At 49.4% G+C, this 22647-nt stretch overlaps 1 protein-coding gene across 1 annotated transcript in view; it reads left to right on the top strand.

Moving 5' to 3' along the window:
• The window catches only part of KIAA0586 (KIAA0586 ortholog), a 97163-nt gene extending 75140 nt beyond the window's left edge, over positions 1-22023 (top strand). The window contains exon 32 of the mRNA XM_050710717.1: positions 21926-22023. The gene's annotated coding sequence lies outside the window, so the exon portion shown is untranslated. The remainder of the gene's footprint in view (positions 1-21925) is intronic.
• Positions 22024-22647: the final 624 nt, after the last annotated feature.

Genomic DNA, 22647 nt, shown 5'->3' with positions numbered 1-22647 from the left:
TGCCAGAAACATTTAAAGTAAGGCAGCCAAATGAATACCTCTTACTGTTTTTGCTTCTCTTCTTCATCTTGGCTTTGAAAGCAGAAAGCATTCCTGCTTGTAAGGAAATGAACAGCCCAGCTACGAAAGGGAAAATCCTAACCGTGAAATCCTGGTGTAGCTTTATTTTCAGACCTGCGACTTTCTTTCAAGCATCGTGTTATAGTTAGGGGGGTGTTGGGACATGATTAATTCTGAAAATATTCTTTGTAAACTGAAAAAAAGGGTGAGTTCTTGCCTTAACTAAAACAACTCTGAGCTGAGCACTTAAAAATGCTTCAAAAACTGGAGATGTTTTTACAGTTAAACCTTGTCTGGAGTTCATTTAAAATAATCATGTTTACATGGAGGTGAATTAGTGCGCTGAGCTCTGCCAATGCCTCACTGTAGCTAAGAGTGCACAGCCAAGAACTATAACGGTGGTGGTTCTGTCTCTGCGTGTTGCACTGCAGGAATCCAGGGGAAAAAAGCCCAGGTTTGGAGGGGGGTGGAAGCTGAAATCGCTTTAGTCAGTGACGAACCTCGTAGGAATATTCCAGGGGGAATAAGTGCTGGGTCCATGTTTTGCCTTGCTATTTTTTGTGTATGCAAAAGGCAGCCAGTACAGAGGTCCCACTGATGGGTGGGATTCAGTTTGCTGGGCAGCGAAGATTACAGAATCATAAATCATTGAATCACAGGATGGTTTCGCTTGGAAGGAACCTTAAAGATCTCTAATTCCAACCCCCTGCCATGGGCAGGGACACCTTCCACCAGACCAGGTTGTTCAAATCCCCCATCCAACCTGGCCTTAAACATTTCCAGGGATGGGGCAATGTCCACAGTTCTGCTGGCCCTCTGATTCTCCTCATGGCTTTTGGAACAGGCCTTTTAGGATGTGAGCTCTGCTTTTGGAGACATCTCCCAGGTGGGGTAAGGTGGCTGTTCCCCTTCAGTGGCTGGATGGGAGCCTTGGTGGCAGGGAGCAGGGGGTAGTAGAGGTGAACCCACCCCCACGGTCACTTTACAATAGCACCATTGGCCTGAAAGCCTCATCTTGCAAGCTTTCTTTGTGGAGTGTTGAGTGTTATGTGTGTGTTGGGTCCCTGAGAATGTTTGGCCATTCCACTCCTGCCCTTCGGTTCTGCTACCCTATTTTAGGGGCTGTCTGCTAGAGATTAAAGCATCCTTATGAAAAGAGTTATGTATCTGATACCTGGGGATGTCTCTGGCATGTCTGTGCTGTGTGGTCCTTCCAGGAGCCTGAGAAAGCATTTCTCTCACTAAAATGTTCAGTGCCAAGATAACTTCCCAGCTAAGGTCTGTGAACAATTGCAGAGACCAAAGCCTTTCGGTTTTGCTTTGATAGTTGAAAACGCAGTTGCCTTGATTGTCACCTGATAGGAGAAGGAGTTTTATTTCAGGCAGCCTGCGCAGTTGTTTTCCGTTACTGAAGCTCATGGTGGTTGCAGGCCCCCTCCTGACCCTCAGCTCGTCCCCTATCTCCATCTGCTGATACTGAGCTCTCACCAGAGATGCTGGTCCTGCTGGGCTCTCAGCCTGGTCCTGGCAGACTGCACCCATCGGTGCCAGGCCACCTGGCAGCAGGGACACGTGGACACAGGGACACATGGCCTGGCAGCTGCTGCCTGCTGGGGACTCGGCCATCACTGCCTGCCGCACTGCTGAGCCCGTCAACATCCCACAGCGCCCTGTGCACATGCCTCAACGAAACCAAGCTTTCAAATGCAAGCTAAAAGAGGTGATATAAGGTAAGAGGGCAAGAAGCAGGGTTTTAGTTTATAGCAAAGAGAGATGAGACAGAGACAGGCAGGGGATGTGTGTTGTCAGCAGAGCGGCTCTGTGCTGGGTACTTGCTCTTGATCTGGATCTGCATGACCATGGGAGGGGAATGTCCCGCTCTGCTCAACCCTTGTGAGACCCCACCTGGAGCCCTGCACCCAGCTCTGGGGCCCCAGCACAAGGACAGGGAGCTGTTGGAGCGAGTCCAGAGGAGGCCACGAGGACCCTCAGAGGCTGGAACACCTCTGCTGTGGGCACAGTCTGAGTGAGCTGGGGGTGTTCGGCCTGGAGAAGAGAAGGCTCCGGGGAAACCTCACAGCGGCCTGCCAGGGCCTAAAGGGGCTGCAGGACAGCTGGGTAGTGATAGAACAAGGAGTAATGACATTAAACTAAACAAGAATCATAAAATCATAGAATATCCTAAATTGGAAGGACCCATAAGGATCATCAAGTTCAATCCCTGGCTCCACACAGGACCACCCAAAAATAAAACCCTATGTCTGAGAGCGGTGTCCAAACGCTTCTTGATCTCCAGCAGGTTCGGTGCTGTGAGATCCCTGGGGAGCCTGTCCCAGTGCCTGACCACCCTCTGGGTGCAAAACCTTTCCCTAACCCCCAGCCTGACCCTCCCCTGTCCCAGCTCCATGCCGTTCCCTCGGGTCCTGTCGCTGTCCCCAGAGAGCAGAGCTCAGCGCCTGCCCCTCCGCTCCCCTCGTGAGGGAGCTGCAGGCCGCCATGAGGCCTCCCCTCGGCCTGCTCTGCTCTGGGCTGAACAAACCAAGGGACCTCGGCCGCTCCTCATACATCTTGCCCGCCAGACCCTTCCCCATCTTTGTAGCCCTCCTTTGGACACCTTCCAATGTTTATGTCCCTCTTATACTGTGGTACCCCAAACTGCACACAGTACTGGAGGTGAGGCCGCACCAGCACAGAGCAGAGCAGGACAGTCACTTCCCTCAACTGACCATCAGTGCTGTTCTAGCCAGGGTACAGCTGGACCTTTTGGCTGCCAGGGCACGCTGCTGATTCATGTGCAGCTTTCTGTTGACCAAAATCCCTCAGATCCCTTTCTGTAGGGCTGCTCTCCAGCCTCTGGTCCCCCAGACTGTCCATACAGCCAGGGTTGCCCCATCCCAGGTGCAGAATTGCTCTTGCTCTTGTTAAACTTCATGGATGGGGCTTGGAGCAACCTGATCTCATGGAATTTTTCTCTGCCCATGGCAGGGGGTTGGCGCTACATGCTCTTTAAGCCCTTCCAATCCAAACCATTCTGTGATTCTATGGCTAGAGGAGCCTCAACAAGATCAAAGGGAGATAATTTCATTACAGTGATTGTGAGTTCCTTTTTTGTGGGTATTGTTGCCACTTAGTGCAGGGGACCAAATTATTAGCCGATATAAATCTGGATGTGGCTTCATTGACTTCTGCGGTGCTACAGCCGTTTACAGCAGCTTGTGACTTGCTGGGTTTGCATTAGCATCCCGCTCGGACGGTTCCCAAGCTGTCATCTGCAGACAGCCACCACCATGGGTACATGGCTTTCAGCTGTGTGCAATCACCTCCAGAGCAACTTCATTTAAAGACTTAATAAGGAGACTGCCTCAAATTCCATGATAAATTTTGTGTGTTGACAGTGGTCTGTGGTCCAAAAGCTATGGATGACACTGCTATAAGCACTTCTTGCTAATTCATTAGTTTTAAATTCATGTAAATTTGTGTAAAGATTTATTTTATTTTTATATTTTATTTTATTTTATTTTATTTTATTTTTGTCGCTTGTGTGACTGAGGAAGCTCTTTGCCAGTGCTGGCAGCTTTGCCCAGAGATTTGCTTCTTCAAATAACAAATCTTGGGACTGGCAGCTGAACCAGGACATGCTGCCATTTTAATGAACTGTAAATTCAGAGCATCTTAGCACACTTGGAAAAAAACATAAATCAGAGGTTACTCCTGATTTTTTTTTCTCATTTCAAAAGTGCACAAGCAGCCAACATTAGGTTTCTTTCAACTGTGGAGGCTAATTGTTTCAAAATGGGGCCGCGTCACCGTCAAGCGCTGCAATGCGGGATCAGCCTGAACATCTGTTCCATGGAGGAGCATCGCCTCCAAGCAGAGATAAGCCCCTTTGAACAGGATGTGAGGGAACCTTGCAAAGCTGAGAAAATTGCTGTCATGGCAGCTGTGAAACCCAAACCTCTTGGAGCTGCAGTCCAGGAACATCGCTCTTAAACAGGAGCACAGAAAGGCAGAGCGGGGAAGCATGGCAGGGAAGCACAGATCCCTTGAGAAACTCTTATGGCCATTGCTTCTTCCAGTTGCTGGCTGCAAAGTCATTTTATGAACTACAGGAAGGCTTAGATTGCAAATTTCAAATGAGATAATGAGCTGGAAATTCAGATCATTTTCAGTAAATGCGATACAATTGTCATAGATTTCTTTTTCCTGCTGTGGGCATCTGCTGGTGGCCACGACCAGAAACACAAAGCAAAGCTCAGTGGATGCAGCACAGCTGTTATGCTTCTCCAGTCTGTTATTTTCATAGCTATTTCTGTGTCTTGTTAGGTATCTCTGGCAGGGAAAAGGATTTTTCCCCTTTTTTTTCCTTTGGAGTAACAGGGATTTTTAGCTGTGGTACTTAGCTTTAGCATGGCAAATGAAACATCTGAAGAAAACAGTGCTCAGAAATTGAATAGTTTAAGGGGTGCAAAGCTGAGCTCATGCAGCACGGAATAAATCAGAATAAAGGTGATGCAGACATTTCTGACACAGTCCAAGGACCTAATCAAATGTTGCTTTTCCCTTACTTTCTTTCTAGGAGTATTTGAGTTGCTGGGGCTGCTGCCGCTGCTCGTAAAACTGACACAGTATCCACACAAAATGGAAAATTTTCATGTGCAAAGATTTTGAGCAACTTGAAAGAAGCTCTGAAAGGAGTTGAGCCTGGGACAAGCTCAGAAATGTGAGAGTATTTTGGATTACTGTGCCCAAGCCTCAAATTTATAAGATATTTAAAACACATGCCTGCATTTAAACATACAAATACTTGCACTGACTTCAAGGAGACCCTTTTCTAGGGTAAATTTAGGCATAGGCTCACTAGCCTCACTGAAAGAGAAACATAGAAGGAATCCACATGCTTCCTCCTTGGGTCCCAAATAGTCACAGTGTGAATGTAGAGTAGATCCCAGCTGGGTACATGGAGCAGATGAGTGCGAAAACACGGTGATAAATCCTACACCAGTCCTTAAATCTCACTGACCACTAACATGATAACCTTCCTCTCTCTGTCAGGCTGATGTGCATAGGATTTTGGCTCTCAGCCCGCACACTGGCACATGCAGAGCATTTCTCCCACTCCTGCTGCTGCCCTGGCACAGCTGTGATGGGTTGGGGTGGGCAGTGAGCCTTCTCCCCGTGCACCTCCCATGGACCGCAGTCAGAGCAGGTGGCTCAGGAGCTGCTGGAGCAAAGACACTGTGAGTGGGGAGCCCTGGTGTGTGCAGCAGCACAGCCAGCTCCTTGCAAGGAGGATTTCAGAAGAGCCATGGCTCCAGTGCTGTGTTGGACCTGGGCATCTGCAGTTTCCAGAGCTCTCCCTAACTGGGGGCTGCTCACGGACCTGTATTGATCCACTCATGCATTCAGCGGGGCTCATTTGGCTGCACCGGCTCCAAATATTTCGCTGATACCACATTAATCTGCCTGCACACTCCTCTCCTGGCCACTTTGCAGCTTTGCCTGGGGCAGGAACATGTTTCTCATCTTCCTGCTGTATTTGCGGAGCTGCGGATGCCTGCTCACTGCCCTGGCTGCAGCAGAGAAGTTGCTACCTGTAGGTGGGAACCCAAGGCTCAGTCGGTTTCTCTTGTTTTGCTGATGGGCTTGGTGCTTGGGCTGCTAGTTACTGCTTTTGTGCTGGGCCTTGATGTCTCTGTCATGTTCCCACAAGACGCTGGGATCTCATGTTCTTGGTGCACGCCAACAGCTCAGGGAGGGGTGAGTTGAACCAAGCAGATTTCCCACCTTCGGGAGCAGGGAAAACACTGAACTGTTGCATAAATCATATTTATTGTGTTTATTTCTCTGAAGAGAGCTGGCAAAGAAAGGCTTCTGCCCCTGTCTTGCTGCAGACCCAGGCACTTTGCTGGGATCCCGGGGAGTTGTTCGGGAGGGGTCATACTTGCCTTGTGCTCTGCCAAAGTGCTCCTCGCTCCTGAACAAAGAAACCCCTGCTACTCCAAAAGAAACGTCTATAAGCGGTTACGAGGCAATAAAAATAAATAAATAAAACGTTGGGAGAAATTTTGCAGATCCTCCAGTGGCCAAGGATGGAAAAATGCATTCCTGCAGCTTTTGCCAGCACATGGCTCAGGTACCTGCAGCAGTGCAGCCGGACCTGCACACAGATCTCTGCTCCTGGATCCTTTGCAGAACGGGAACCAGGAGTGTCCTTTTTTTTTTTTTTCCTTTGTAATTGCTTAATTTTTGGTGCCGTTGCTTGTGTGCGTGCTGCTAAATTGATTTTTTTTTTGACTCATCGTGCAGCAGGTCCTTGGCAAGAGGGGAGGTGGGAGCTGCACAACCATGGCAGGGGCATGGCAAGGATTTGGGGCAGGCAGAAGTGAGCGTGATGAAGCTGGGTGGGACCAGCACACCCCTAGTCCCCATTTCAGCCTCTCCCCTGGCCCCCAGCAGGGAGCAGGGAAGCATCGCCTTCTGCACCCGCCTGTTCCTCCCCTCGCGTTGCAGCAAGGGCTTTTTCCCCAAGGCGCAGCTGTAAAAAGCAGGGCTTAACAGCAGCCTCTTTATAAATTTTTACGCAGCCACATTCTAATTAAAAAACAAAACTCGCCGGCAATTGCTTTCCAAAGGACCGACCCCAAGAGGGGACCGAGGGCTTTTGCCGTACAGCAGCCAAAACTTTTTAAAAAGTTGTTTTAGGAGTACAACAATTTCAGCTCATGGGAACTGGCTATTCCCTACCTGAGAGCACTGAGCGGTGCTTTGCTGAGGACAAAAAAGTCTTGAACAAGTGAAAAAAAAACCAAAACCTTCAGCTCAGGGGTGGTCATGCTGGAAGTGAAGCATCAGCAGGGAAAGGTGCTCATTGATGCTTTGGTTGGATGTCAGCGTTTTGGAGATGCAGCTACCCTGCAGGCCCAGTCCTGGTGGATCCTAAAGGTGTCAGGACTCCTCGGTGGTCTTTCAGGTCTCATGCATCACAAAGCAAGCAAGGAATAGGGTGTCACCCCAGAAAAAAAAAACAACAAAATGTGTATTACTGGGATGAGAAAACCATGCCCTCTGTAAGGACAGATTGCTCATGCTTCTTGTTAGTTTCTGGCACTGCAGGTCACGGAGCCGATGTGCTTCCAGTGGTTTTCACCCAACAGTTGTAAGAGTAAAGTGTTACTTTGTTAGTGGGAGCTGGCGTGAGATGCTCTGCAGCAGTGCTAACACGGTTCTGTGATGTCTGCGTGGCACCAAGCGACGCTGGTTGCTCTCCGTGGCCAGTGCCTGCTCCAGGGAGGTGGTGACAAGGTGCTCCTGGGTCAGGACACTCCGTTAAGGGCATGGTGGCACCTTGGTTTTGAAGCCATTTAGTTTGGAAGGGTTTCTGTGAAACTCCTTAGATACCCACGTTGCATGGAGTTTTAAGGCACCACATACCCACACATACATACGTACGCGCACACATATCTATACGTTATACATAGCAAATCAGCCTGCCCACAGGCACTTTGCGAAATAGGCTGTCCATCTCTCCCCTGGGGGGAAAAAATTGAGCCAGGCTCTGCTGAAAAGAAAGAGAGAGGAATATTGAAGTCAATTAAGAAAATTAAGAAAAGAAAAAAAAAATTTAAAAGGATTGATCTGTGGCTGGGGATGTGGAGGCACAAACTGCTTTGTTTTCCTCCTGGTTCCTTGCCTGTGGCTCTTGCCTTGTCCCTTCTCCTGCTGGCTGTGCCTCCTCCCTGCCCAGGCTCCCTCCCAGCTCACCCCACACCGTGGCCCCGTCCCACCTGCCTCGTCCCCCTCTTGCAGCCCCCTTCTCGCTGCCCCTGTGCTCGTCTGCAGCCCCTTGCACTTCTCCAGTGCTCGGGAACCCCTCGCGAAGCCTCTGCCCAGCCGTAGCAGGGGAGCAATGCGATCCATGGGGCTGCTGGCGGCCCGCGAAGCAGCTCTGCTGGCCGGGGAGCCAGCACGGAAAAATCCAGTTGCAGACTTTCTTGAGCCCTGTAAGCCCTTCCTGCCTTCCCTCCCACGACTGTTCCCATAAATCTTGCCTCCTGCTCACGGAGCCCCTGCCAGCACAGAAACGAGAGAGCATCAGCCGTGAGCGTCGGCAGAAACGGCCCCAGCAGAGATGCTGGGTGCTGCTCTGGGCAGGCTCGGGGCACGCAGAAATGCTCTGAACCTCTCTAAAAGTGGGTGCTGAGGTGGGGCAGGGAGAGGCATCAGCCAGGCTGCCGGCTCAGAGTCCCCTTGCTGGGGGGTTGAACTAAAATCTTTGTTTGAAACTTGTGTTTTCCTTGCAACAGAGGCATTTTGGCCAATAATAATAATAATAACAGTAATGGTAATAATAGTAATAATAATGGTGATAGTAATAATAATGGTAATAGTAATAGCAATAGTAATAGTAATGGTAATAGTAATTACAGTAGTAATAATAATAATAGTAGTAATGATAATAATAATAACAACATCAACAATAATAAAGTATGAAAACAATGATATCTATCAACTACCTTTTATTTTCTGTTCCCAGTCCAGCCCGGAAGAATTTAGATCGATTCCATCTCAAACACAAAACTGTGGGGAAGTGCTGTGTCCAAGTGCTGCACGTCTGATTTTAACGCAGCCAGCCCCTCGCCTGGCCTGCTCTGTGTGGCCGCACTGAGCTCACCCCAGAATTTAAGCCCAAATGTCGGGGAAAACCCTTCACTTTGAAAAAATCTGCGCTTTGATGATGGCAGCATTTCTCCTGGTGGGCTCATTTTCAAACCAGGACCAGACAGGGGCACAGCTGAACCTGCAGGAACCTCATCCTACAGCGGAATCATTCATTTTCTTCCCTAACTACTCATTATATTCCCTGTTTTTAGGGAATACAAACTGTCTCCCCATGCTATTGGCGGCATCGGGCCTGTCGGTATGACTGATGCCACGTTTTTGTTCCGGTCACCGAAATTTAATCTCAGGCTCGGAGGGAGCTTTAGCAGCCACCTGTGCGGGGACACACGCCGCTCATTTTATTGCGGAGCAGAGGGAAATGCCTCCCGCGCTGCTGGGCTGCGTGCTTCCCCCAGCCGATCTATTATTAACGATGCTCCCGCCACCGAGCTCATTAAGAAAGACTTTCCCCAGCTCTCTCTTGCCCGGTCCTGCCTCTTTTAAAATTGAACCTGTTAATTTGGATGAATCTTTAATTTGGCTCCGTCTCCTTCTGCGCCTCTCCCTATAAAGAGCTATTCCCCCAGCTGCTTAGGATGAGGAGCGATTTGATCAGGCTGAAATGGGGAGGTGTAGCCGGGGGATTGATCTGATTTTGTTGATGCGGCTGCGGGATTTCGTTGCCTGCTCGTTGTGGGGATGTGCAGTCATAAAGGGGCGGGAGGGGGGGAAGTCCTGGGGTTTCTTCGTCTGCTCCACTCATCTCCGATGGATTTAGCACATGGAGCAGCACAGGGAAGGGCTCACTACTGTATTGCTTTCCTTGGTTTCTCTGGGGGATGCTTTGTTTTCAGCTGTGCCTGGTTTGTGCTAGAGCTCTCCATGCAACAGGATGCTGGGAGGAAGGGGAAAGGGGCGAGCAGGCTTAGCAAAGAAAATGGATCCATGAAGCTTTTTTTTTTTTTTTTGGTGGGGGGGGTCTAAAGGCTACTTTTAGGTCCCGATCCTATTTCTGCGAAGTAAACAGCTGCAGGGGTTGGAACTTTTGTCCTCGGAGGAATGACCGGAGCTGGGGAACAGAGCCAAGCTGGAGCGTGGCTCTGCGGGTTTGCGCTACAGGTGGGATGTGTTGGGATTGACGGGCAGAGCCCTGGTCTGGGCAGCCCCTGCCTGCTGTGACGGGGATGAAATCCCTCCCCTGGCCAGACCCCAGCTCCTTCCAAGAGCAACATCAGCCCCGGCTGTGTTTGTACCAGGACCAGCAGCGTTTGCAGTGCTGGGAGGACAGGGGGTCACAAGGCAGTGCCATGTTCCCAAGGGACAAGGACCATGCCTCCCCAGGGGGTTAAATTACCCCTAAACCCCAGGTGTGGCTTTGCGTGTGAATCCCATGAAAATCCTCATCTGCCAAAGAGCTTATTTTCCATTCAGGGTGGACAGCGCGGGGGGAAAATATGCAGCTTTTGTGCTGCCAGATCCCAATTGCCATCTGTGTTTAGGAGCTCAGTACTCGAAACGCAGGCGATGGGACCTGGTTAACCTGTGCCTGGGGTACCCAGGAGCACTGGCACCCAAAATGTGCCAGGGTCTGGGCACAGGGAGGTGGAGGTGCTCTGCTCTCAAGTGAGGTGCTGGTGATAGAGATAAAACTGAGATTGGGGCTGATTTAGCTGAAATCAGACCAGCGACATCACTCCCAGCCTGGTTTTATGCCTCCTTTCCCCTCCCCCTTCAAATGTTTTATGGATTATGTAGCTCCTGCCAAAGGATTTAAGTCTGAAACCATACCATAGCTTGGCCCGTAAAGATGTTGAATGAACGATTTAAAACTCTGAGTCATTAAAACTGTCCAGGAGAACCTAATGAATGTTATTTACTGTGCTTCCCAGCTCAGCTAAAATCTAGCCTTTTCTTCTCCTGCTTTCTTTGCTTTCCTTTTAAAACTGGCAGCCAAAATTGTCTGGAAAGCATTCCTTGCAAGAGACAAACTGGATCAGTAAGTGGAAATGTCAGTTTTTAAGAATCTCTGCTGCTGCTTTGAAGTAACTTCATTTTTTGTTTGATTGCTCCGACTCAAAAGCTTTATCTCCTAGGCTATCTCTTAAAAAAGGAAATTTAGTGGCTGCAACCAGTATTAAAGAAATAAAAAGCAGCCAAATCCTGATCTTTTGATGGTTGTTTCTTCAGAGGGCTGCCTAGGTGGGCTGGCTCCTGGGCTCCGCTCTCTCTGGGCAGCGCTGCTGGTTTGAGCGCTGCTACTCCCGGCTCCTGCCATGCCGCGGAGGTGGGAATAGGACCCCCTGCTTTAATTTCTGTTTGTGTTGCCGAGCTTAGCCTTGGAAATGGAAATCTGACTTGAAAAGAAACTCCTTGCGATTAGAGGCTGCGAAAAAAAAATAATCTAATGAGTTGCTGCCTTTAATTCCACATCTGAAAGGCAATCTATTACTGTCTTTTATCACTTCTGTCTCCTATTAGAGAAGCAATCTCATGCTGGGACTCTTTCAACACCCAGGCAGTTAATATACATTATAATTATTGCCTAATGTATGAATAGCCTGGTGTGCCTGAGCTCTCTGTTCGTTTTTACTCGGCTCCTGGAAAGCTCGTGCAGTACGTAAGCGGGTCTGGAGTAAGGGGCTCGTGAGATTGATGAGGGGTTTATTTTAAATTATTTATTTTTTGCAGTGAGCTGTCACCTGAGAGGCTCTGCTCGAGAGCAAATGCAGAATACACATGCAGCAAGAGACTGTTCCCGAGGCTATGGAGAAATGGGTAGAAGACGAAAAGGACAGGGAGAAGTCCCAAGGGATCGGCAGGGGATGGGGCTGAGTACATCCTCTTCTGTGAGCTCGGGAGGCCTGGGTTTGTGGGGGGCTTCCCACTGCTGTTATAAACCAAAAGGAAAAAAAAATTATAAAGGAAAACATCCCCAAAATTTCACTTCAACCCAAGGAAAAATATTTTATTTTGTCCCTGATTGATAAATCTGTGCTCACGTTCAGGCTACATAGCCTGAAAAGCAGAAGGAAAAAGGCAAAAGGCTAGTACTTTCCACGCAACATGCTCTGTGTGCAGATCAAAGCAAAACCTCCCCCTCGCCTTCACAGGGGGTTGGCTTCAGCCTGGTGCTGTGACAGCAATCTTGCTGCCAAGAGGCACTCAGGACCAGCGCAGGGCCACATTCAGCGCCCTGACCGACAGGAAATTCAGCCCCAGCCCTGCCATCACCAGGTGCCTGGGCTTTGGGACATGGCAGAGGGACATCTGCTGCTCTGCACCATGCTGGGTGGCTCCATGATGCTGCACGGGCAACATCTCCATTACCCACCAGTAGCCCACAGAGTTTTATCCCTTGGGCTTTCATTGAACCCTCTCCCAAGGCCATTTGCAAACACCCGCTTGTCCCTTTTCCCCAGGGCAGTTCCCCTGAGGACCACCCACACCCGAGGACGATGTCAACCCCAGACCCGGTCGATAAACTGCCCCACAAACAACCACCACCAGGGGACCAAGGCCTGGGCTCTGCCTTCCTACAGCAGGGACGCTCGGCCCGTCCTTGCCAGCAGCCTGGCCACAGCATCAGGGCCAGCTGCAGCAACCCAACCCCACAGGATAACTCTTACCTCTTCCTAAAATTACTCTCAGAGTGCAGTTAATTATTTCCAAGCCTTGACACTTACAGACAAGGGGACCCAAGGATGGAAGGGCATTAAAATTCCACTTGATGCTCACCAGGCCTGACTAATAAAATAATGTCCAACAAGGACATCAATTAGCCGCCGATTCGCTAACGCTTTGCGAGGCTAATGACAGCTGGGGCGAAGAATTTGAAACCCGAGTCATTTCTCCAGCCTGCACCAGGGTGCCGGGGATAAAAGGTTACTCATGTGTACCAAATGCAGCGTGAGCTCCTCCATTATTTATGTGTGTCAAACAGACAAGGAGCGTTTCAATGCCTGCAGTCGCTCTATGGTAATTTGTATTGTATAAACAGATATAATCTGGTCATTAATACACATAATTCTGAGGGAGCTGACAGTAATGAATCTGGAGTATATTATTGCTTTGACTCGCTCCCTTGCTACATAACAGTCGGTATTAATAAGCGCTGATGTCGCCAGCAGCACCCAGGAGCCTGGTGGGTTTCTTGGTGGACTCAAGCTTTGCTCTTTGCCTCTTGTCCTAAAGTTTTCAGCCAGGCCGTGCTACAAGCTGATGGGATTTGGCATCCTCTTTCATCAGGCCAGGTCTCTGCTCTTTCCTGGCTCGAGACTGCTCACGTTGCATCAGTCATGGCTTGGCAATGCATGCCCCGCATCGCTGGCTCTGGTGAGCTGGGTTGGGCCCATCGGCTTTCCTGTTCTCTCCCACCTCTCGGGAGAATGTTTTTCTTCGTCGCTAATAATTGAGGGTTCATTGCCGTGGTGGTGTAACGGGCGTTTTCTGGGAAAGTGGAGGTGGGTGTGTGTGGACATTGCTTCGAGTCTTGTCTGACCACGAACACGGCAGGTCGGTGCCACTCTGTGTGGTCTTCCTTCGCTCATGGGGCCCTGGAAGTGGAAGGTACCTGCTGGTGCACACCTCTGCACGTGCACCACGACCTCAGCTATTGACTCAGCCAACAGTGGGACACGTTTACTTGGGGTGATTTCAGTGCAGCTGCAGTGGAATCAGGGACAGCATTTGGGGTCAGTAGCAGGGCGGCCACCAGAACATAGCAGTGCCAAGGAGTATCAGTGTCCCCATCCTGACAAGGGAATCTGGCTGCCCTCCTGGGCTGGGAGGTGGACACCAGAGCAGTGGAAGCGAGCCTGGCTGTGTACTTATCGAGCTGCCCTGGGCTCACCCTTCCTCTGGATCTGTCCCCATCAGTAAAAGGTTTATAGGTGACTAACTCTGCCTTCCTGGGCAGCTCTGAGGATGTTTGGGGAGCTCCCAGGAGGGCTGGAGTTCTGCTAAACAGCAGGGAAGAGGCTGAGGATTACTGAGTTTCCAAATTGGCTTTGCAATACGCAATCTCTGTTAACAAACCCGGATGAGGTGGGTGTGGGAGTGTCCAGCTGGAAAGGCAAGCACTTGATCCCCCAGCGAGCCCAAGCCCAGGATCTGTAGGGGAGCGTCAGCCAGATCCTGTCCCACCCAGCACCTGGGACCTCCTCGCTGCTCCGAGGGGCTGTGGCTCTTGTGCCACGGAGCCAGCAGCAGCACAGGCTCCTCACCAGATTTAATCTGCTCTTCGTGAGGACAGGAAAGAGCTGTTTGCTAGTGCTGGTACCACTGGCTGATGCCTACCACTGGAGATACGGCAGAGTTTTACTGTAAGGCTGCTCCCAGTGCCTTAGCAGTTGTGTTATCTGCTCTTACCCAACAAGCTTCTTGGCGGTGCCCCTGCATGAAAGCTCCCAGCACTGCTCGTGTCAACAAAGCAGTGATAGAAATTTCAAGGCAAAAGCCTGGTATGGACAGTTCTGCCTTGCTGCAGGTTGGATAAAGCCATTTATTTTAAAATATCAAGCCTCTGTCTAATGACCACCTTAGCTACCACCGGAGTGAAAAGTATGTCATCAGCCCCATATGATGTCTCCATGCCATCTGGCCGCTCTCAAGATACAACTAAAAATGGTGTTTGTCCCTCGGTGCCTTTTCTGCAGGGTTATTTTGCCCCCTGCATGGAAAACAAGAAGTTCCCCTGTAATTAAAAAAAAAATGCTGCAATTGCCCTAATTCTTTTGGCTGTCTCCCACCTCTTTTGCCCCTTTGTTCACCATACAGACGATCTATAGGTCCTACCTTCTGACTGTATTCACTGCTGTTGGCTCCTCTTTCCCCATTTGTTTCCTAAAGGATACACATATATTCTCTGCTTGAGGAAGAAAGGCTTGTTGGTTGAGCCCATGCGATAGTCTGTCTCCATTGTGGGATTGTAGCTTTTGGTCAGTATAGAGAAACGTTCTTAAACACTCCCCAGTTATCATTCTTGTATGTTTTTTTTTCTTTGTTGTTTTGTTTTGTTTTCTGTTTAAATTCCTTCTCTGATCTGGTTTGGCGTGTGAGTGCTTTCAGGTTTGTAGCAGCAGCCTGGGAGAGCAGCGAGGCAATCTTCCTGGGTTTGATTTTGTTCTGCCTGCACATAACAAATGTTTTCAAGTGGCAATCACTTCCTACCTAAGCTACTGTGCATTTTCAGTCCTGTGATCAAATTCTCTGTATCTGCCAAGAAAAAAGGTCTAATATACAATTCCCCCCTGTTGGATGTGAGAGTTCTTTTGAGATAGGGAATAATCACCATCATCTTTACAAACACGGAGGCTGTTTCAGCGCTGGAGGCAGCTTTCCTGCAGAACTCACTCCATGTGAAGTTTCCCCGTGACAATCTGGCCCTTTTCCCCTCCGTGCCTTTGGCAGGCACTCAGGAGATGTTCAGCTGGTGCGCAGGTTTGATTTTGTGCTCTGCTGCAGATACCAGTTGGTCTATTTTGTGCTTTCTGCTTTAGACGATTAAGCCATCAATTTTCAGATTAATTTACAACTGAGTCCAATGACCTGGATGTTCATGATCCTATTTCTAATGCTTCCCCTTCTTCTCCCCACTTCAGCCTTCCTAAAGCCTTGCTTTCTTAACACTTCAATCAGCTTCCCACTAGGTTTCCATCATTCCAGCTACGCCAAATTTATGTCTGTACAAGAGCGATTCCCTCTGTTTATTAGCCAGAACCTACCTTTGGTGGGTAGGTGATGAAAGAATTTCTCTGCACTTCCTTCAGTGCTTTGATTAATTTTATTCTCAGCACCTTCATTATGTGCTAAATGAGTTTCCATTTGTTCCCTCTTTGCACCTTTCCCTTTTGTTGTTTGTCTAACACCTCCTTGCCTGAAGCAGCCTGTCTTTCCCTCAGAAAATCATTTTCCAGTTTGGGAAAGAAGCTTCCAAAATCCTCCAAAACCCTCTCATGGGGAGGTGAGATAAATGCTTTGCAAATGACACTCACCTTGCCACTTCCATGGTCAGCCTTCCCACCAAAACCCCATTTTTTTATTTTATTTTATTTTATTTTATTTTATTTTACACTTACAGGAGAAGCAGGATCTTTTAAAGCTCTTCGGTGTACTGTGACACAGCCTAGAAAACAAGAGAGGGGCTGTGATTTAGGGGCATTGGAGCAGGTATCGAGGTGCAGCTGTGCTCCTGGATTCCCATCTCAGTGGTGTACCTGCCTGGAGCCATCACAAGGTAGCTATGGCTTTCTTTTTTGAATGTATCTGCCCCCTTGGAAAGCAGGTTCAACTTGTTAAAACAGTAGAAAATTGACTGAGGGAAACAAAAAATAAATAAATAAGGAAGCCCAGCCAGAGACCAGTCTTCCTGCAGCACCCAGACATCCTCCTGGGGCTGCCCTCTTCACTGGCAAGCCAGATTTACTTCATTTCAGTTTATATTTGAAATGCAATTAATTTCACTGGGTTTATCCTATTGATTTTGACTCCCATTCAGAAAAAATGCTTCCCCTCCCTCCCAGACTATACACATCTGCAAGCATCCTATTCACCAAGCACTCCAGCAGATGCAAAGCATCCCTTGGAAACCACAGTGAAAGCTACACACACACTTTGGTGTTCCATGGAACTGGGGCCTCTCTAAATGAGAAGAGACCATTAGTTTTGGCTCATTAGCTTAACAGAGATGACTATGAAATCCCACTCCTCCCGCCACTTTCTGTAAAATAAACTTAGAAATGAGCCATCTTTGCAGCTGTGACTGGTAATAAATTCAATTAATTTCCATGTCTTTAGTGTTAATATATGCATTAGACGTGTCAGCTCTGCCTTCCTGTTTCCTTCACGGAAAAGCTTGTCTCAGAGATGTTCTTTTAATTAGAGTGGGAATTTGCTGCTTTCTGGATTTATTCCTTCAGGAAGCCACATACTGAGATGCAGCATCTCCAGTCTCAGGGAGTGGTGTTACTGTTTAAAAAAATAAAAAAGAAATGTATATGACAGCTAGTATCACAACAAATTCATACTTCCCCTGCTAATTTAAGGGTTAAGGAAAAAGCTCCGCTTTGTCCTGTGAAGGTGTGAGCAAACAAACAAAGCAGAACCCAAACACACAGATGCACCTCTCTTTGAAATCTGCATAGTAATTAGTGTTTACAGTCCTTCCCCCTTTATTGATGACTCTGGTACAAAGGGTACAGTAAACAGCTGGGTGGGATTCGTGGTCAGATCCATTAGCAGAATCACCTCTTGCAGTGACAGCAAGTCTCACACCAGTCCTTTGAGACTGGATAACAAGCCGAGAGGAAAACCACACGGGCCACCACTCCGTATTGAAGTCTTTTAGGAAGTGTTGCCCGCAGTGCTCTTAGTGATTGCAGGGAGATCAGAGACCCACGCTGATGGAGGGGCAAAGTGCACAGGCTCCAGCCAAGCCTTTGAACGTTTGTCAGCCCCTGTACTCCAGACTTGCCCGTAGGTGCCTCGTAGCTGTGTGTCCTGCAGGTTGAAGCTGGAACTCGAGGCCTGTAAAGAATCAGCTTTTAGTTGTAGCACACCCAAGAGAAAATCAGCCCAGAAGCCAAATTTACAAACTCCAACCTCCTTTCCTCCTCCCGCTGCCCCATGACTAACCTTTCTTCTCCACCCTTACAAACAACGCAAGCTCCTGTTCCCCAAGCTTCACCAGAGCACTGCGTATGCTTGCTTTTTCTCTCGTGTTACACCCAGGAGTGGCTATTTCTTCTCGCAGAGGTTATCTGCGCTTGAAACCTCCTCCCCACGGACAGAATCATTAGGTCTCTGCTGACGAACAGCAGGTCTTTGTTCACCCCTGACGCACTGGGCCGTAAATCCTCCGAGGGCGACCGGGGAAACTGAGAGCTCGCTGCCCTCATAAATCAGCCAGGCATCCCCTGCTCTCCATGGTCTCTGTGATTGTAGGGTAGAAAATACACCACTGGAACAACGAGGCAGGAGGGAATGATGTTTTAGGTCAGTTTAGGGATAAAGTCCCCTGGATGAGCTGCTGGGGATGGTTGGGAAAGACAAGGGGGTGTAACGGCCTGTGGAGCCTCTCCCCTGCTTCTTGACTAAGCCGGCGTTGATCAGCTGTGCTCCTCGTGGCCTTGTTTGCGTGAGCTAGCTGGCAAGATGTCTGCTGTGGTAAAATTAGGGGCTGCACCCACATTTGGGGTTGGTGCACCCCTGTGGGAATGGCCTGTGAGCAGGGGAGTGGTGGAGAAGGTCTGGACAGATCAGCGCAACCCAGGCAGCACCCTGTGCTCGTTGCCCTGGGGCCAAGTCCATCTGCTCCCCACCCTGGCTTTGGAGAAGGACAGGAGAGGACAGAGGATGATCTCCAGGGTGGCGAGTGACACCCAGGAGCCCAGCCCTTTTTATTGCACCAGCACTTGGCACCTGGGCCTGACCGTGCGTGGCCCTCTCAGGCATGCCGTGGTCAGTGCCTGCGTCCATCTACCCATGCAAGATAAAACTCTTGCCTCATCACGGCGGTGTGCTGTTTGTCTCTTGCAAGGCAGTGGGGTAATTTTGAAAGCTGGTTGCACCAGGACATCACCTGTTTGTAAAGGCAGGGAAATGTGTGGCCACATCACACCTGGCATCGCAGAGGTGACAGCCCCACGCCCAGGCTGAGCCCAGCCGAGTGTGACAGGCTCCAGGAATGCTGCTGGGCTGCAAGGGTTTGCTGTCAATTTTTATTTTCCTTTGAGTTTTCCAAGTCTGACTGATCTGTCTCAGGAAGAATCCCTGTTTAACTGTGTCGTCCAGTGGTGCCAAGGAGCCTGGTCTGGTGGCATTAGCACCAGATGGTGACAAGTAAAACTCATGTGCATGGCCAGCTCTGTCCTCATCGCGGTGATGTAGCTGGGAAGGATGACTCGTCTCTCTGCCTCTGCTTCCTCCTCCGTAAGATGGGGCATTTGCTGCAGGCTCTGCCTGCTGCCCAAATGCAGGATGCTCGGTGTTCCCAGTGCCTAGGCTTTAGTTCAGAGCAGCCATAGCACTAAGCCAACTAACAAGGCAGGTTTAAGGCAGGGCTTTGTCTTTCAGATACTGCCCAAAAGGCCGTTGTCATGCCAGTCTCTCCTTATTACTGGTCTCATGCTCAATCTTTGTTACAGCCTCCCCTTGCATCTCCCTGCCTGGCGAGGACAAGTGAGCCTGAGTGAGCCTGTCCTGCTCTGCCTTTCCTGGTGTTCCATGACCAGGAGGGGGCTGCCCACTCTGGGCCTTTTGTTTGGCAAAGTGGCAGCCTCTTATTGCCCTTGTCTGGGTGCTCCTTCCTCTTCTCACCCTTCTGGAAATGATTTAATAAGCAGACCCTTCCTGGAAGGTCCCTGATGCAGCTGTTTGCGCTCTTTTCTTTTTAACCAGGTTTGTTTTCTTCCTCCTCCAGGCAATGGGTGATGTCTCTGGGAGGGCTCACATCCCCCTGCTGCCTCAGATGGCTGAGTACCACTTCCCCTGCTCACGCAGACAGTTGGCTGTCTATTTGTTTTCAGTCTCCCTAGAACAAGTCTGGCCTTTTATTCCACAGCTTTATTCTGCCCTGCCAGCAGCCCTGCAGCTCCCTCGCCAAAGCAAAAGCAAAGAGCTGAGCTCCGAGATGTGACTGGCACTTGGGAAGCAAGCTCAGATTTGGCCACGTGGCCCAGATGTTTTTATTTGGGTTTCTTTGTTTGTTTGCTACTTTACCCGATGCCTGCTGCTTAACTCTGGAGGATGTAAGCTTTCGTTATAAACAAACAAAATGCAAAAAAAAAAAAAAAAAGAGGAAAAGGTGTTGGAGGAAGCAGTGACATTTGGAAATGTGTGCAAAGCAATGTGGTGGTGCTTGCTGCAGTCTGCCGAAAGCTTGAAACAGCAGCTGGGAGGCTCTCGCTGCGGGGCTGGGTGCTTTCTCTTGGCTGCCAGCCCCCTGCCTTGGCTGCAGCCCCTGGGCGCACAGCGCGCCTTGCTTGCTCCCTCTGCGCTCTCCCTCTGCAGCGCGAAGGGAATGCTACATGGGATTTTAATAATAACTAAAGTCTGAGGATTTCACGTGACTCTGGGAGTTGGGCTACGGAGCTGTGCTGCAGTGGGGTTAGATTTCTGAAAGAGCTGCCAGACTGGAGGAGCTCTGCAAATCCTGCATGCTGCTAGCTTGAGCATCTGCACAATGTGCACAGAGGTGGTGGCTCAGGTTTGCCTCTCGTTAGGCGGAGTGGGGGAAAGTCTCATCAATCTCATCTATTTAAACCTTGCATGGGAACACTGTTTAACAGCTCCCTGCCTGCAGTTCAATCTCTTTAATGAACATGAGCATAGATGAGTGAGGCACAAGCTGAAAAATTCAGATCCCAGGCCAAAGCATGAATGCGCCAGCGTTTGGGTGTGTAGGTCTGGGGATGGAGTCTGACTCACTTGCAAATAGGGACCCTTTGCAAAACATGGATCAAGGTTCAAATTCCTGTCCCTCCTCTAAAATTAAATAAAGTTAGAAGAAATTCTGAGAACTGGGTGTTTTGGTTCTGGACCATCTAAGACGGGTGAAGTATGTGCTTAAGTGCTTTGTTGAATAGGAAGAGACTTGAGCATGTGCTTAATGTTATTAAGTGCTTAGCTGTTTTTGTTGAATCAGGGCCCCTGGCTTTTAAAGTCAATACTGACCCCTTAGGCTGCATCTGAAAGGATTTGGAAAAGAAGTGGCATCCAGATACTGCTGGATGTTTGACTGCTGAGCTCTGCATTCCTGCTTTGAAGGCTTGTTCCTCTAAATCTGCTCCCATTGCTATTCCGAGTCATCTAAATGACTTGTCCCTGGCCACCAGGTGATTATGCAAGTGAGCCCAGGGAGTTATGGATATTCAACACATGCCCCAGCACAACTCCTGGAGAAGTTGAACTGCCCTGCAGTTTGCATCAGAGATCTCAAGGCAGCTTGGTAATACCGGGATGCTGATGTGTGATGCTGTTTCACTGGCCCAGCTGAGGCCTCTGAAGTCCTCTTCTGCTGGCCACCTTCTGCCCTCCAGAACCAGCTTTTCCTTGTGGGACAGCCCCTGCATCCAGTTTATTTAAGAGGAGAGGGTGAGTGTGGACTAATCCTGCTCCCTGTGGATGGGTGATGTGGACTGAGGAGCAAGGCTGGTCCGTAACCAAGCGCAGGGAGCAGAGAGTAGCCGGAGGCAGTGAACTCCTTAGCTGCTGGAAAGGAGGTGTCCCCAAAAATCTGCAGCAAGAGGGTGAATACAAACCTCTTCCCCTGAAATAATGTTTTATGGTATGAGAGCTGGAGCCAGTGAGCAGCGTTTGAGAGCAATGAGAATGCAGATGTGGGGAAAAAAGCAACTTCTGGTGCTTTACAGGTATAAGAGTGGCTGAGTCCGGGATGGAAATAGATGGAAAACTTATGCACAGATGAAAGGCTTGAAATGAAATACATTATGCATGAGACTAACAGTTGGAATCTGAGAGCCACTTGGAGGTAATCATCTGAAAAGCAGGAACAGTTCCGGGCAACAATTTCAGCCTATTGCAGAGGCACCAAAATGGTTACCAGAAACGAGATTTCCCTTTAAAGTGAAGACAAAGTTATAATCACAGGACCAGAGCGGCATTCGGCCAGCACACCAGACCCAGTGCTCCCTGCCCTTGGTGCTCTCATGGGCCTGGGCAGAGGCAGGCTGACTGCTGAGCCTGTCCTGGGACAGAGCTGTGGTCCTGCAGGGGCTGGCAGTGCTGGCCCAAGACTATGAGAGACAGACTTTGATGTGCCACGCCAGCATCTTTTGGAATGAAATAATTTCGTAGTGCTGCCATGCCGTTGCCAGCTATTTTTCTAAAAATTGTTCCCGTCTGCACATCTGATGCTCATACCGCAAACGGCAATGCACAGAAGCAGCGTGCCCTGAGTCAACGGTTCAGCTGTGAGACTCAGATTAAAGTTTTAGGCCAATCTTTTCAGGAAATTGAAATGCCATTCTTTTCTCTTGCATGTTTGCAGATAGCCGGGTTGATAGAAAATGTGTTCTTCCAGGGCAAAGCCTTCATTAAAGAAGATTAGAAATGATATTTCCTCCTAAGCCAACGTTGATAACAGGATTAATACTCAGAAAATGATGGAACAATGAAAACAACAGAGATTCAGGTTGTGCAGCAGGTCAGCTTGCACCTGAAGTCAAAGCCAGCCTTTTGTGTGCTGCAGGTTCTTGGCTCAGGTTCACCGCGAGGATCAGAGACTGACAGCAATTCCCTCCTGAGCGCTGTCTGTTCCGATTCAGATCACGCCGTGCACGTGTAGCAGGCTCCGTGACTGCACACCTGACCTTCCAAGTTTTATGGGACTCGCTGATGCAAAGCTGGAGCCAGTGACACCTCCCTCCCTCCAGGCACGTGCCTCAAGCAGCAGCAAGAGGTCTGTGTTTGTTCTCCCTAGCGCAGTGGAAAGGGGATTTGTTTCAGGCAAAGAGATTTATGTTTTTTTTTCTTGCTTTTTTTTCAGTCGTTCCTTGACCTGTTGTTGCTGCACACGAAATGAGACTCGCTCCTGTTAACCCTCTGAGCATGCAAAAGCAGCAGGGAGATGATGCATGGAGAAGAAGCAGAGAATTTTAGGCTAGGTTCTTCAATGCAAAGTTAAATTCCTGGACACAAAAAGGGGAGGAGGGTGAGGCAGTGGGAGTGAAGTGAGGTACTCAGGACCAGTGTCCTTTGAGGTCTCTCCCTTTACACCTGGGACATCTCCATCTCTGAGGGATCCCGTATGATGGGGGTTGCCACACCTTAACTCTTTGGCCTCTGGCACTGAGGTCTGGTGACCTTGTTTGAGTTATTTAGCCCAACTTGGCTTGCCCATATCCAAAAGAAAGTTAAAAGCATCGGCCAGTCCATAAGGCATGCTGTTTGGTGCACAGCAGATACAGGCAG

Source organism: Cygnus atratus, chromosome 5, assembly GCF_013377495.2.
Source record: "Cygnus atratus isolate AKBS03 ecotype Queensland, Australia chromosome 5, CAtr_DNAZoo_HiC_assembly, whole genome shotgun sequence".
NCBI lineage: Eukaryota > Metazoa > Chordata > Aves > Anseriformes > Anatidae > Cygnus > Cygnus atratus.
Note: the sequence above shows the minus strand (reverse complement) of the source record. Positions and strands in the feature narration are given on the sequence as shown.